Raw genomic sequence first — 15,137 nt, 5'->3', positions numbered from 1 at the left:
CCTGCTTCCTTGCCAACTCCCCCTGGGCTATTAAAGGTGGGTGTTTAGGGTAGGACTAACCCTAGGTGTTTAGGGTTAGACACTAACATGGAGAAGCAAGCTGAAGAAGGCGTTTGTTGATGCACGCTTTGAAGTTGGCATACCTGTAGTAAACATGCTGGGTTGCAATGAATCATACTGCACATCTCACTATTGGAACATCCACTTTCTTCGATTCAAGTGGGTATTGATCCAATATACCATAAAGTACCTGCACAGCTAACCGCAACCGCTTCCATCTGCATATTACCAGAGGCCCTGGGCGGTCCTTTAGAGCTGGACAGGACGGGAGATGAAATATTTACTTTTTGTTTTCAATTGCTAGTGGCAAAAGGATATTGATGTGGTGAAGACTGAGCATTAAAATCAAAATTATGTTGGGAATAAAAAGCCAGCATAAATTAGAAGTGTTTGCTTCCTCTGTGGTTTAAAAGAGTTAGCATGACGCCAAACCCATATAACAGTGTTTGGGGATCTATTGGATGATAAATCACAAAAAAGCATTAAAGACCAATGAGTTAGATGTGGCAAAAGGCCACTACAGAATAAATGGATGGTCCTCCAGAGAGATGGTCCCAAGGGAGGTCAGACTCGCTTCCTATGGAAATGGAGCAAGCTTCTACCCAGAATTATGCCTTACAGAGGGAAGGAGAAAGACTGTATGTGAGAGTGAAACCTGTCCCTGAAAGGAGGGGCAAAAGGGCAGCAGCTCAGCCTGCCCTTCTGGGGAATATTTGGAAAGCAACTTTCAGTTTGAGGGAGAGGTGAGACCATGTAGCTAAAGGGGGAATAGGGAACCAGGATTCCTCTGCCTACCTTGGCAAAGTCCGGTTCATCTTCCAATTATAACATGTTGGGAAACAGTATGGCCTAGAGGAAAGAGCATGGGCTTGGGGGTCAAAAACCCTGGTTCTAATCCCAGCTCTGCCATTCACCTGAAGCATGCCTTTGTGCCTGCCATTTAAATGATCTATGCCTTGGTTTCCTCATATGTAAAATGGGGATGCAATAGCAGGTCTCCCTCCCACTCAGTCTGTGGACTATTTGGGACAGGGACTGTGTCCAACCTGATGACCTTGTATCTACCCAAGACCTTAATACAGTGCTTAGCACGTAGTGAGCATTTAGCAAATATCATTATCATAATCATCAGGCAATTCTATACCTTTAGAACTCCTCTAGACGACCTGCTGCTCAGCCATCGTCTATTTCAGAAGCCATTTCTGCAAGGGAACAGTGGATCTTGAACAACATAGAAGGCTGCAGGAATGATTGGGAACCCAGAGCCTTGGAAGAGGTGGCATCCTCCCATTCCTAGACTGTAAACTCATAGTGGGCAGGGAATGGGTCTGCTTATTGTCATATAGTACTCTCCCAAGCTCTTAGTACAGTGCTCTGCACACAGTAAGCACTTAATAGGTACGATTGAATGAATGAATGAATTTCTGCTCAGAAGAGCCACTTTGGAGTCGGCCTCAGATCCATAATAGTAGTTCATAATAATTATGGTATTTGTTAAGCACTTACTTCATGCCAAACACTGTATTAAGTGCTGGCGTAGATACAAAATAATCAGTCCCTGTCCTGCATGGGGCTCACAGTCTAAATAGGAGAAGAGGTATTTAATTCCCATTTTACACTTGAGGGAAAAGAGGCCCAGAGAAGTTAAATGCCTTGCTCAAGGTCACACAGCAAGCAATTGGCAGAACCAAGATTAGAATCCAGGTCCTCTGATTCCCAGGCCTGTGTTCCTTCCACTAGACTACTAGGCTGCTTCCCATCTTCCATCTCCTTTGTCTGCTCTTCCTGTTGGAACGGCCCATGTTCTGAAAACAGTATTCCTCCTGTCCTAGATTGTAAATTATTCCACAAATTGTAAGCCCCTTGAGGGAAGGGTCCATGCCTACCAATCTGCTAATACTTTCCCAAATGCTTAGTACGATGCTCTGCATGCATTACGTAATCAACAAACACCATTGAGTGATTAATTACACATCATTATCAGCTCTCTACTAGTCACAGAATTATCTTTGCATATTTTTAATTGTACTTGTTAAGCACTTATGGTGTGCCAAGCATTGTAGTATGCACTGGGGTAGATATAAGATAATTGAGTTGTACACAGTCCCTATCCCATATGGGTTCACATTCTAAGCAAGAGGGAATAGAGTTTAATCTCCATTTTCCAAATGAGAAGCTATCTGAGGCCTTGTCTGGGTTGGCCTTGCCTGTGCCTTTTCTGACTTCACAGACTTTAATCCTGTTTTCTTTCAGCCTTTGTCTGTTCATACTGAAGGGTCTTAATATTTTCAATCTATCTTCAAGTAGTAGGTTCTCCAATAATTGTGGTATTTGTAAAGCACTTACAACGTATCTAGCACTGGGGTAGACACATGACACACAGATAATAATAATAATAATAATGGTAGCATTTGTTAAGCACTTACTGTGTGCCTAGCACTGTTCTAAGTGCTGGGATAGATACAGGGTAATCAGGGTGTCCCTCGTGGGGCTCACAGTTTTAATCCCCATTTTACAGATGAGATCACTGAGGCCCAGAGAAGTGAAGTGACTTGCCCAAAGTCACACAGCTGATAAGTGGCAGAGCCAGGATTAGAACCCATGACCCCTGACTCCTAAACCCGGGCATTTTCCACTAAGCCACGCTGCAGACACAGTCCTATTCCCATGTAGGGTTCATAGCCTGAGGGGGAAGGAGAACAGACATATTTAATCTCCATTTTACAGATGATGAAATAGAGAAGTTAAGTGATTTGGCCAAGTCACACAGCAAGCAAGTGGCAGATTCAGGATTGGAGACCAGATCCTCACAATCCTATGCTCCTTCCACTAGGCCATGCTGCTTCTCACGCCCCTGAACATCTTGATTGCCCTTTTGGCTCTTTTATGTCCCTCTAAATTACAGGGACAAAAACTGCATGCGGGAATCCAAGTACAAGTGAATCATGTTTTTATATAGTAACTAAACTGTCCTTTTTTTTCTTCTTTTTCTGTCCTCTTCCTGATGATGCACAGGATTTTTTTTTAGACTTTTGGACTACCATTGTTCATTATTATTTTGTCACATCAGGCAGACCTCATATATTCATATAGCCACATATATGTATGATGGTATTTATTAAGCACTATACACATTTATTAAGCACTACACTATATATCAAACACTGTTCAAAGTGATGGGGTTAATCAAGTTAGACATGGCCCCTGTCCCACATGGTGCTCACAGTTTAAGTATTGAATCCCCATTTTACAATTGAAGAAACTGAAGCACAGACAAGTTAAGTGACTTGCCTAGGCTCACACACCAGGTAGGTGGAAGAGTTGAGATTAGATTCCAGTTCTTCTGTCTCTTAGGCCTATGATTTTTCTGTTAGGCCATGCTACTTCCTATATGTCGAATTGCTTGGGCCATGGGCCTCTTTAATCTTGTCAAGATTATGAATTCCTAAAATCATTATCATTGATCCACCCATGGTATATATTGAGCACAATTTGTGTGCAGAGCACTGTACTAAGCTCTTCATTCAGTTCAATCATATTTATTGAGCCTTTACTGTGTATAGAGCACTCTACTGTTTGGGAAGTACAATTTAGCAACAGATAGAGACAATCCCTGCCCACAATGAGCTCACATTCTAGAACGGGGGAGACAGACATCAAAACAATAAACAGGCATCATTAGCATTATTATAAATAAAAATAATTTTAGATTTATACACATCATTAATAAAAAATAAATGGAATTATAATTATAAATACGTACATATATACACAAGTGCTGTGGGGAGGGGAGGGCAGTAGAATAAAGGGAGTGAGTCAGGGCTATGGGGAGGGGAGGGAGAGCAGAGGAAAAGGGGGGCTTAGTCTGGGAGAGTACAGTATGGAAGAGTAGGTGGAAACATTCCCTGCTCACAAGAATCATACAATCCAGTTGATGAGACAGACTGTAAAAAACATTACAGATAGGGGAAATGACAGAGTAAAAGGATATATGCATAAGTGTTCTGGGGCTAAGGGTGTAGTAAGTGTCAGTGTGGTTAAGGAGGAGTACACACCCAAGAACATAGGTGATGCAGAGGAGAGTGTGACTAGGGTGGAGAAATGAGGAGTTACTCAGGGAAGGCCTCTTGCAGGATATAAGATTTTAGTAGGGCTTTGAAGAGGGGGACAGTGGTGGCTAGTCAGATATGAAGGAGGAAAGAGCTCCATGCCAGAGGGAGGACATGGGTAAGGTTTCTACAGTGAAGCCGATGAGTTGGCATTAGAGCAGCCAAGTGAGTGAGCTATAGTAGGAGATTAGTGAGGTAATATAGGAGGGGGAGAGCTGACTGAGCACCTTAAAGCCAATATTAAGGAGTTTCTGTTTGCTGCAGAGATGGATGGGCAACTACTGAAGGTTTTTGAGAACTAAGAGATGTGGAATGAACTTTTTTTTTTAAGAAAAAAGATCCAGGCAACAGAGTCAAGTATGGCCTGGAAGGGGAGAGACAAGGGGAGAGGCTGATGCAGTAGTTAAGTAGGGATATGATGAGTGGTTGATAACTTAGCATCATAATAATTATTGTTTTCATTAAGCATTTACTATGGACCAAATCAGCAGTGAATAAATGATTATTAAATCAGATGCAATATCTACCCAATACAGGGTTTATTGGATGAGATAGGGAGAGGAGGCATCTTATCTCCATTTTATATAACAGGAAACTGTGATTATGTGAACTTGTACTTCCCAAATGCTTAATACAGTGCTCTGCACATAGTAAGCACTCAATAAATACGATTGAATGAATGAATGAATGGATGAATGTGACTAGCCCAATATCACACAGCAGGCAATGAGACTAAAATCTGAGTCTCCTGACTCCCAATCAAGGTCTTTTTCACTGTGACATTTATTACAGACCTGGTTTACAGTCTCTAGACTGTAAGCTCCATGTGGGCAGGGAACATGACTAGTATGCTACCAAGTGTTTATTAGAGTGCCCTTCACACCGTAAGTGCTTAATAAATACCATTGATTGGGTAATAATTGTGGCATTATTTAAGCACTTACTATATGCCAGGCACTGTACTAAGTGCTGGGATGGATATAAGACAATCAGGTTGATCACATTCCTGGGCCCACTTAGGGTTCACAGTCCTAATCCTCATTTTACAGATGAGGTAACTGAGTCTTGGAGAAGTTAAGTGACTTGCCCAAGGTCACACTGCATATAAGCTGCAGAGCCAGGATTAGAACCTAGGTCATTCTGAATCCCAGGTTTGTGCTATTTCCACTAGGCCATGCTGCTTCTCTAACACATTGTCTAATAATGGAAAGATAGAAAAAGAGGTTGAAAAACAAATCCACAGGGTAGTGTGGATCCTGGGAGGCTCATAGATAGTTTGTGGTGCCAACTTCACATCAGACTAAACAGGATATGGAAAGTATCTGACCTTTTGTGCTGTGGACCAGGACCTATTACCAAAATCATATTGGACTTCCAGAGCATTTCCACTGATGCCCCTAAGGTACAATAGCTAATATAAATGGGAAGAAAGAGAATGCATTATAGCAGGATAGCCAAATAACTGCTCGATGATGAGCATAAACTGAAATATAAGCAAGGGGCACATAAGAAGCTTTCTAAAGACACAGCAAATCAAGACCTCAAATAGTGTGGTATTAAAGTAGACATTTGGGAGGCAGGGAAGTCAGTTTCGTGGCCAATAATCATAAATAGGATGATTATCAGGGAGCTGAATGTTTGGTAAGATTGTGACATCAAGAGGGAGAAATGAAAATGGAATTAAGCACTGAGGGTAACAAATGCAGAAGTTCAATTAGGAGCAATACTCACATATACACAATGCAGAAGCCATTGTCAGCACACAGTGTCTTTCTCTCAGACACACCAATATACACTGACAAATCTCTCCATTGGAAAAATAGTTGTGCACCTCTGTGACACCTAGTCAATATGGGTCTTACCATATTGGTGCATTTGGTGCTGTGGTAGGTGCTGAAACATACATATTGAACAAACAAATAGCCTTTTTTGTTTGCTCACTTATTTGTTGTTTTATGGTATTTGTTAAGCACCTATTATTCATCAGGCACTGCACTAAGTGCCAGGGTATATATAAAGTAATAGGGTTGGACACAGTTCCCGGCCTACATAGGGTACACAGTCTTAATCCCCATTTTTCAGATGATGTAACTTGGCACAGGGAAGTTGAGTCTCACAGCAGACAAATGGTGGAGTTAGGATTAGAACCACTATCTTCTTGGTACTTGTAAACTAAAATCAATAGTGCTGATGTGGTAGGCTGTCATCAATAGTAATAGTATTTATGAGCACTGAGAGGGTGTAATGCATTGTATTAATCAGTTGGGAAGGATAACCCAAAGAAATGACAAAGAACACAAAGAAAAGAAAGTCCCTTCTCACAAGGAACTTACATTCTAAGGGAGTAGAATTCCCATGACCAGCCAACTGTAAGAGGCCTGTGCAATCTGTAGAAACTCAGCTATTCCCTAAACCCACAGGAAACATGTTTACCAAGTGTGTTACATTGTACTCTCCCATGTACTTAATACAGTGTTCTCCACACAGTTAGTACTCAATAAATACTATTGATAGATTCATAGTGATGATAATATTTTTATTTTCTCTTCTCTGCAGCTCATGATCTTCATTAAATTGAGCTGACTCAGCCAGTCTTCTTTGCCCATGTTTCAAAAGATCACCAAATTAAAGAGTGCCTGAATTCTTACTATGAAATAAAGCCACTGGTCCCATAGTAATGGAAATGTTTCCACTAGTGCCAATGACCAGTCTTACATTGCTCTCTTGAGTACTCATTGTGACCCCTGGGTTCTGCCTCAGGATGAGATTGGGGGAAGAAAGAGAGGGGAGGCTGGAGAGATGAAAAATCAAAAGCAGAGGTGAAATGCCATTACCTTCCCCCCACTAACCCCCCTAAAAATTACAATCAGTTCCATTAGAGTGCAAGCCCCTTCAGGGTAGAGAATGTTGTTTCTTTGTATTTTACTTCCCAAGAGCCTAGTACAGTGAATTATATTCAGGGGTGCTCAGCAAATACTATTACTACTAGTAGTAGAATGGTATTGTAATATGCCAATAGTCCATTATAATACCATTCAAATACAGAGGTTATGATCCTGAAGGACCTCGCATAGCAGAAAACTTGTGTCATAATATTCATGCCCCTGTAAACATTGTGCAGAAACACAAAATCATTTTTTTCCAACACTGAATCACATATCTTTTGTTAATGGTATTTGATAAGCACTTGCTATAAGGCAGGCGCTATACTAACCATATGGGTTGATACAAGCTAATCAGGTTGGACATGGTACATGGGCTCACAATTTTAATCCTCATTTTACAAATGAGGTAACTGAAGCACAGAGATGTTAAGAGACTTGCCCAAGGTCACACAGCAGACAAGTATCAGAGTTGGAATTAGAACCCAGGTCATTCTGCCTCCCAGGCTGTGTTCTATCCACTAGGTCATGCTACTTCTCAGGTGATGAGTGTAGGGGAAAAACATTCCCAAATTTCCCCATAGTGGTCTATCAAAAATATATAATGAAATGTAATCTCTTGTGGGGAGGGAATGTGTTTGCCCACTCCTTTGTATTATACAAGCCCAAGCATTTAGTACAGAGCTCTGAACAGAGTAAGCCCTCAGTAAATAACATTTATTGATTGGCTGATTGACATGATTATACCCAGTCTTCACTGACTTCCTGTTTACTCGTGACTCCTGAGATAAAGGGTTAGTATTGTATAGTCACCATTGTATTAGTCTGTTAGAAAATTGTCTGACTAATCTGGACATGAAATACCCCTTAGAATCAATTATCCAGTTATTTCAGGCCCCCAGAAATAGCTGCACTGAAGTATATAGGTAAGGGAGGTGAAACTAGGTTTTGGTGGCTGGAATGGTACAAGTTATTTATTACTGTAGGACAATGTCTTTTCCCTACATTGTTTAATGGGGAGGCATGATTTTAAGCTTCTGCTTTCAAAAATAATCTGTTGAAAAGGAAAGACTCTAAGGTGATACAGTTATGAAAACAAAGAACCATGCATTTGAAAATAGACAGTAAATTGAAAGTGGTAACAGTATGAATCGCTCAACTTGAGTGGTGGAAGGAATGGATGGGTCTGAATTTATCTCCTAAAATTTCCCAGAAATGTCCCAGTCTCTCTAAGAATTAAAAGCATATAACCCAGGAGCTAGGAAAATCAGAGTGATAGTGAATACCAAATTTAAAGAAAGATCTAGGAGACCATAAAACTGATCTGATGAATGTCACTTTGGGACATGCAACATGGAGTTAATTCCCACTGCTGTAAACAGTTGATTCTTGGAAGAGTTCCCACTAAAATATACAAGACAAAAAGCTATTTATGATTTAGTTTTGAGTGAAGCACGGCAGTTGTTGGAGGCAGTAAATGAGGTTGAGATGCTAAGACACTGTGATGGTAATATAATTAAGCTTGACATCCTCACTGGGGGATCATATCAGGAGGTAGTGCTGGAACACTAAACCTCAAGAAGTCAAGCTAGAAAAAAAAAGGAAGCTAAAAATTGCCTGAAGGGAAAGTTATAAAATTAAAATCCATAGAATCAGAAAGAAATCTATTTAAGAATAGCTTATGAGAATCCCAAAAGATTTTCCTTCTCCAAAACAACGCAAATGGAAGCTCAGGGTGGTTGAATGGCAGGTTCAGGAGTTTATTCAGGTCACAAAAAGTCTGCTTTAAACAATGCTAGTCTGAGCCACATGATTTCAATTGCATTAGCTTTGATAAGTAAGAAAGTCAGAAAGCAAATACTAATGGATACCAAGAGCTATTGGAACAAAAACACAAATAGGAACCATTCCACAGTCATCAGTCCCACCCACATGTTCAGTGATCTGAAAATTATGCATTGCCCAAAGTCTCCTTTTACCTGTCTTCCTTCCTAGGCCTAACCATATCTTTTTCTTTTTCTTTTTCTTTTTATTTTTCTTTTTCTTTTTATTTTCCTTTTTCTTTTTCTTTCTCTCTCTCTCTCTCTCTCTCTCTCTCTCTCTCTCTCTCTCTCTCTCTCTCTCTCCCTTTCTCTCTCTCTCTCTCTCTCTCCCCCCCCCCACCCCCCACCCCTTAGTTACTACCAGCTAAAAATATGCAAACCTCAACATAGACTTTTTTTCCATGACCACAATTGTAAGGAACAAATAATAAACAAAGGTTACTACATCTCTTCTAGACTTCTTTAGCTCCACTGCTCAATTTACTTGTCCTCAAGGACAGGAGGCTTGTCTTCTGCCTTTCTTGCAATTAAAGATCTAGTACAGCATACTGCAAAAAGAAGGCACTATATAAATGTTACTATCATTTCTATACTCTTTGTTTTCGAAAATGATCATACTGAAGGGACATGGCCTAGTGAGGAGAACATGGGCCTAAGAGTCAGAAGACGTGGATTCTAATCCTGGCCCTGCTGCTTGTCAGCTGTGTGACTTTGGGCAAGTCACTTCTCTGTGTCTCAGTTACCTCATCTGTTAAATGGGGATTAAGACTGAGCCCCACGTGGGACAACCTGATAACCTTGTATCTATCCTAGCGCTTAACAAATACCATCATTATTATTATTACTTTGCACCCAAATCTTCACAAAGACTCCATACGAGTAGGACAGACACGTTACAGATTCCTGCCTACCCAGTTCTTTGACGTCTGCAGTGATCTTCCAATGACCCATTGTTACAATTAATTATTTAGGATTATGCTTTGCTATGCCTTTAATCTGTCATCTGATTATGACTACAACAGTGATAACTATTTCTACTAGAAATTCATCAAGACCACTAGAAGCAGGAAGCTACTAGATTAAGCTCCATTTCCAACAGGTAAGAGAGTAAGAAAGGAGTTGAAATTATTTCACTTTTGAAGGTCACCAACACCATTTCCCTTACATACAAATCATAATACTCTGTTTCCTTGTACCTATAATTTAGTTTAGTTTCTAACTCTCACCCTAGATCATAAGATGCTTTAGGGAAGGATCATGTCTATTAACTCTATTATACTCTCCCAAGCACTTATTAAAGTGCTCTTGCATTGAGTAAATGCTGAGTAAATACTACTGATTGGTAAATTGATGAACTAAACTCTGTAGACTTACCTGTTGTAGGAAAAGACTATGAGAAAATGAATCTGATTGGTAATCCATATTTTTATCAATCAGAGTAGAGAGCATATAGAATCCAGTTTTGAGGATGACATGGAGAATTATGAGCCAAGCACCACTGCCATACCTGGAGCAAACCAGAGTAAGTCTTTGAATACAAAGTGGTGAATCACCTCTGAGTAGGGTAAAATGACTGTTCAAGTGAAAGTATGCTTCTGTAACATTTTGGACAGTGATGACCCGTTAGACAATACCATGTTATGTGCAGAATATGCAATAAGTACCACACTCTCAAGGGATACTAAAGGACATCCTTACTCCAATGTGAAGGTGGAGGAAGAATTCATTTAAGATGGATGGAGGGCAACCCTAGGTCATGGAACTTTGCTCCCTTAACCCTGCACTGACATATCGTTGGCTGGGTGGGCAGAGGCGCAATTTAGATAAAATGTCAGTGGAGCAGTGGAGGGAGGATACATTCAGAGTCAGGGAATAGATTCACAAGTGGAATAGAATGGCAGAGAAGGAAATGGATGGAATTCTAGATTTTGTACTCTTCAGCCCCATCTACTAGTTCAAGGTACACATCCCCTCCTGGTGCTAAAACAAAGTAGGGCAGGAAGAGAGGAGAAGGGATGATTAATCAGGGTCACATCCCAGGCACTAAGGCATTCAGGCATAGCTCTGTTATTAGACATTTTTGGAAAGAGTTGAGGAAAGGGCACAGAAGAGTGCAGCGTGACTCACATTTAGACTTTCAAAGGCTTTTGAAAAAGTCCTTCATGGTAAGTTATTAAAGGCATTTGGTAACAGTGGGATGAGGCGAAAATGGTTGAGATGAAAAAAAAATGGGCAAGAAATAGGAATCAAAGAATCAAAATAAATATCAAGTTCCTACTGTGGTAAAGAGCTAGGAGCAGAAGGAACTCCAGATTTCAGTTATTCATTAATAAGCAGGATATGGGCTGAAAAAGTAGGGCTAAGAACTGTAGTTGCTTCAAAAGTATTTAGGACCACAGACAGTTGTAAGAAACCCCAGAAGAGTCTCAGACATGATAATAGCAATAATAATCATAATAATGATGATAGTAATTGTAATATTTATTAAGCACTTACTATGTGCCGAGCACAGTTCTAAGCACTGGGATAGATACAAGGTAATCAGATTGAGCTCACTCCCTGTCCTACATGGGGCTCACTGTCTTGATCCCCATTTTATAGGTGAGGAAACTAGGGCACAGGGAAGTTGAGTGACTTTTCAAAAGTCACAGCAGACAAGAAGCAGAGCTAGGATTAGAACCCTCATCCTCTGACTCCTAGACCGCTGCTCTTTCTACTAGGCTGATGTTAGCCTAAATTCAGCAGAGATGAGTGCAAGAAAATGCATGGAAGAATGAATTACATCAGCTACTCTGTACTCACTGATGAATTCTGAATTAGTTGTAACTTCTTATGGAACATATCAAAGCACTACAGCAGATTGCTCAGAAAAGACATCCTGCCATTTCACTGAAAAACCAGCAAGATGTGTAGTTTTATTTAGAAGGAAATAGAAATTATTATTCTGCTCCTGAATTAATTGATTCCCCAGGCACCCCCACTACCTGCAATGGATTTTAATGTCTGTCTCCTCCACTAGGTTGTAAGGTCCTAATGGTGGGGATCACATCTACTAACTCTATTGTAAAAATCCAAGTGTTGAATACAGTGCATGGTACAGAGAAAGCATTCTGTAAAAACTACTGATTGATTAATTGATTCAGTCCTGACTGTTTCTGCACCAGGAAAATGTGGAAGAAAGAATAAATGCAGGGAATGATCGAGAACCATAGTTTCAGACTGAATGGGAAGGGTAGAAGGGGTAATAGACTTGGTTTGCTCTGTTTAGCAAAAGAAGCAACATAGCCTAGTGGATAGAGTATGGGCCTCAGAGTCAGAAGGACCTGGGTTCTAACTCAGACCCCACCACTTGTCTGCAACCTTGAGTAAATCACTTAACTTCTCTGTGCCTCAGCTACCTCATCTGTGAAATGGGGATTAAGACTGTGAGCCTCATGTGGGACATTGTCCGTGTCTAACCTGATTACCTTGTGTCTACCCCAGTATTCAGTACAGTGCCTGATACATAGTAAGTGCTTAATAAATACTATAAAAAAAAGAAAAAAGGAAGACAACCTGCTAGTTTGCTTTTGGTTAGCAGTCAGGATTTTGAATGCACTACTGCTGACTCAGACCAAACTTGTTTTGAAGTCTTGGGCCATAACTGCTCTGTTCACAAAAGGCGAAGTGATAACAGCTACTTCAGAGGGACATTGCCCAGATTAATTAATTTACAAACATGAAATGATAAGGGTTATATGACATGGATCTACAGATAAATGAAGAACAGAGAGAAGAATACTTGGACTTTTCCTCTTCACCTTCCTTCACAGAATTCCAAGATGAGAGGAACTTAGGTGGAATATATGTATAAAAAAAAATTGGAAACTGATTGGGAACTGTTTTCATATACCTAACTTAATTAAACTGTGGAACACCCTGCCACAGGATAGTTTCAAGGCAAATGATTTCACCAGATTAAAAATTAAAAAGTGATAGAGGTTTATATGAATGAGGACAAGATTTACAGGACTTTGTGCAGAAAAAGAACAGTGTTTTCCAGGTTTCATAGTAGTCCTTTAGCTTTGCTGAACCAAATTTGTTCAAATTCCTGCTTCCCCATAGTAGGTAGACATCCTTATTCCTTTTTACTTATGTACATAGGTAGCCCTTGGGGAAGCATGTTTACTGTTTCAGATCTGTGAGGGGCCATTTATTATACCGATTGGGATTTTAAAATTATGAGACTTAAGGCTTTTATCTATGCAAATCATTGTCCTAAGCACCAGGGTATGCACAAGATCATCATCAAATTGGACTGAATCATTGTTCATTCAAGGCTCACAGTCTAAGAGACATGGCAACCAGGAATCTTATCTTCATTGTGCCACTGAGAAAACTGAGGTATAGAAACCATATGTGACTTTCCAAAGGTCACATAACTGGCCAGTGGGACAGTGGAACATGAACTCTGTGGTCACTTGACTCCCAGCCCTACGTTCTTCCCACCAGGCTCCACAGACGTAGTAGCAATTTTTTAGGCTAAAAAGGCACATTGACCTCAGACGTTCAGACATATCTTTTATAGTATTTGTTAAATGCTACTATGAAGCAGGTGCAGTACTAAGAGCTGTGCAAGATACAAGCTAAGCAGGTTGGACACAGTCCATGTCCCACAGAGGGTTCATAGTATTAATCCCCAATATATAGGTGAGACAACTGAGGCAAAGGTAAGTGAAGTTGCTTGCCCAAGGTCACACGGTCCCTTGTTTGCCAATTGATGAATGGGAACAATGAGACCCCCTAATTATCTGTCTAATTTAGGCATAAAATTGAGTTTCTATTCCCACGCCTGGGACCCTCTCTGTTCAGCCTTGAAAAAAATATTTGCTCTATAAAAGCAATTTTTTACATCTATACATCTATAGATGTATGAAAGCAATTTTACATTTATAAAATGAGAAAAACAGGACTTGCCAACTTGCAAGCAAGTTTGAGGGCTCTTTCTGGTTGGGATATTTTCCTTCTCATCCTAGCTCTGACATTTGTCTGCTGTGTGACCTTTGGCAAGTCACTTAACTATCTGTGCCTCAGTTACCTCATCCCTAAAATGGAGATTAAGACTGTAAGGCCTATGCAGGACAAAGACTGTTTCCAACCTTATTAACTTGTATCTACTCCAGTGTTTAGTACAGTGCCTAGCACTTAATAAGAACTTAACAAATGCCATAAAAAGCATTGTAGGGGGTTCTACAGTGTAATAAATGAGATTCTCAGTAGTAAGGAGCAATGAGAGTGCAAAATCTCATTAACCTCATTGTACTGTTTTGCTGTTCAGGAATTAATCAGAATCACAACATAACTCTTCAAAATGTACATGGAGAAATGTACAATCTTGGTAAACTGTAGTAAACTTCCCTAATATTCATGATCCCCACTAGGACATGATGTATTTTAATTATATTGTCCAGTGCATTTTAGAACTACATTTTGCAGCAGGCAATGTGCATAGGGGAGAGAGGTATTTTATCTCTATGAGAAGATCTATATAAAGTTCTACTCCATGATTGATACCACTGGGACTAGCGAGTATTAGATTGGTTTTTCCTCAGGTAGAAAGGATGGAATTTTTCTACCCTAGTATGCTCACCTGAATTCCAGAAATAGGCTTTACCTACCCTGTTCAAATTCAGATGCAATGTGCACTTTACCTGCTGCAGAAAGCTGGCCAGGAGTAGGTGTTTGAGCCAGTTTTGCCTCTCCACTTTCCAGTGTTACCAACTGCCCCTGATGGATTCTCTTAATGCCAGCCAGACCTTGGAATGATCTCAGATGGCCCTGTTGGGCCTATGTAATCAAACAAAAAATTATCACTGTATTAGACATCTGATTATCCCATCAGAGAATACTGCAGAATAGGTGTTGGCTTCACTACCTCCATCTCAGTCTTCTGACAATCATAAATTTGCATTGTCTTTCTATCAGGCATGGAAACATGGGCACCGGATGGGACCAGTTGCCCCCATATTTTGGGGCTCCTTCTTTGAGCTGAACGTGGGCAATATTTTTAAAAATGGTATTTGATAAGTGCTCATTATGTGCCATGCACTGTACTAAACGCTAGGTAGAAACCAGCTAATCAGGTTGGAAACAGTCCCTGTTCCACATAGCGCTAACAGTCTTAATCCTGATTTTATAAATGAGGTAACTGAGGCACTAAGTTAAGTGACTTGCCCTGGGTCACACAGCAGACAGGAGGTGGAGCCAGGATTAGATCCCAGGTC

Source organism: Tachyglossus aculeatus, chromosome 4 (assembly GCF_015852505.1).
Source record: "Tachyglossus aculeatus isolate mTacAcu1 chromosome 4, mTacAcu1.pri, whole genome shotgun sequence".
Taxonomy (NCBI): Eukaryota; Metazoa; Chordata; class Mammalia; order Monotremata; family Tachyglossidae; genus Tachyglossus; species Tachyglossus aculeatus.
The sequence above is the reverse complement of the archived record's forward strand: the minus strand, read 5'-3'. Positions refer to the sequence as shown.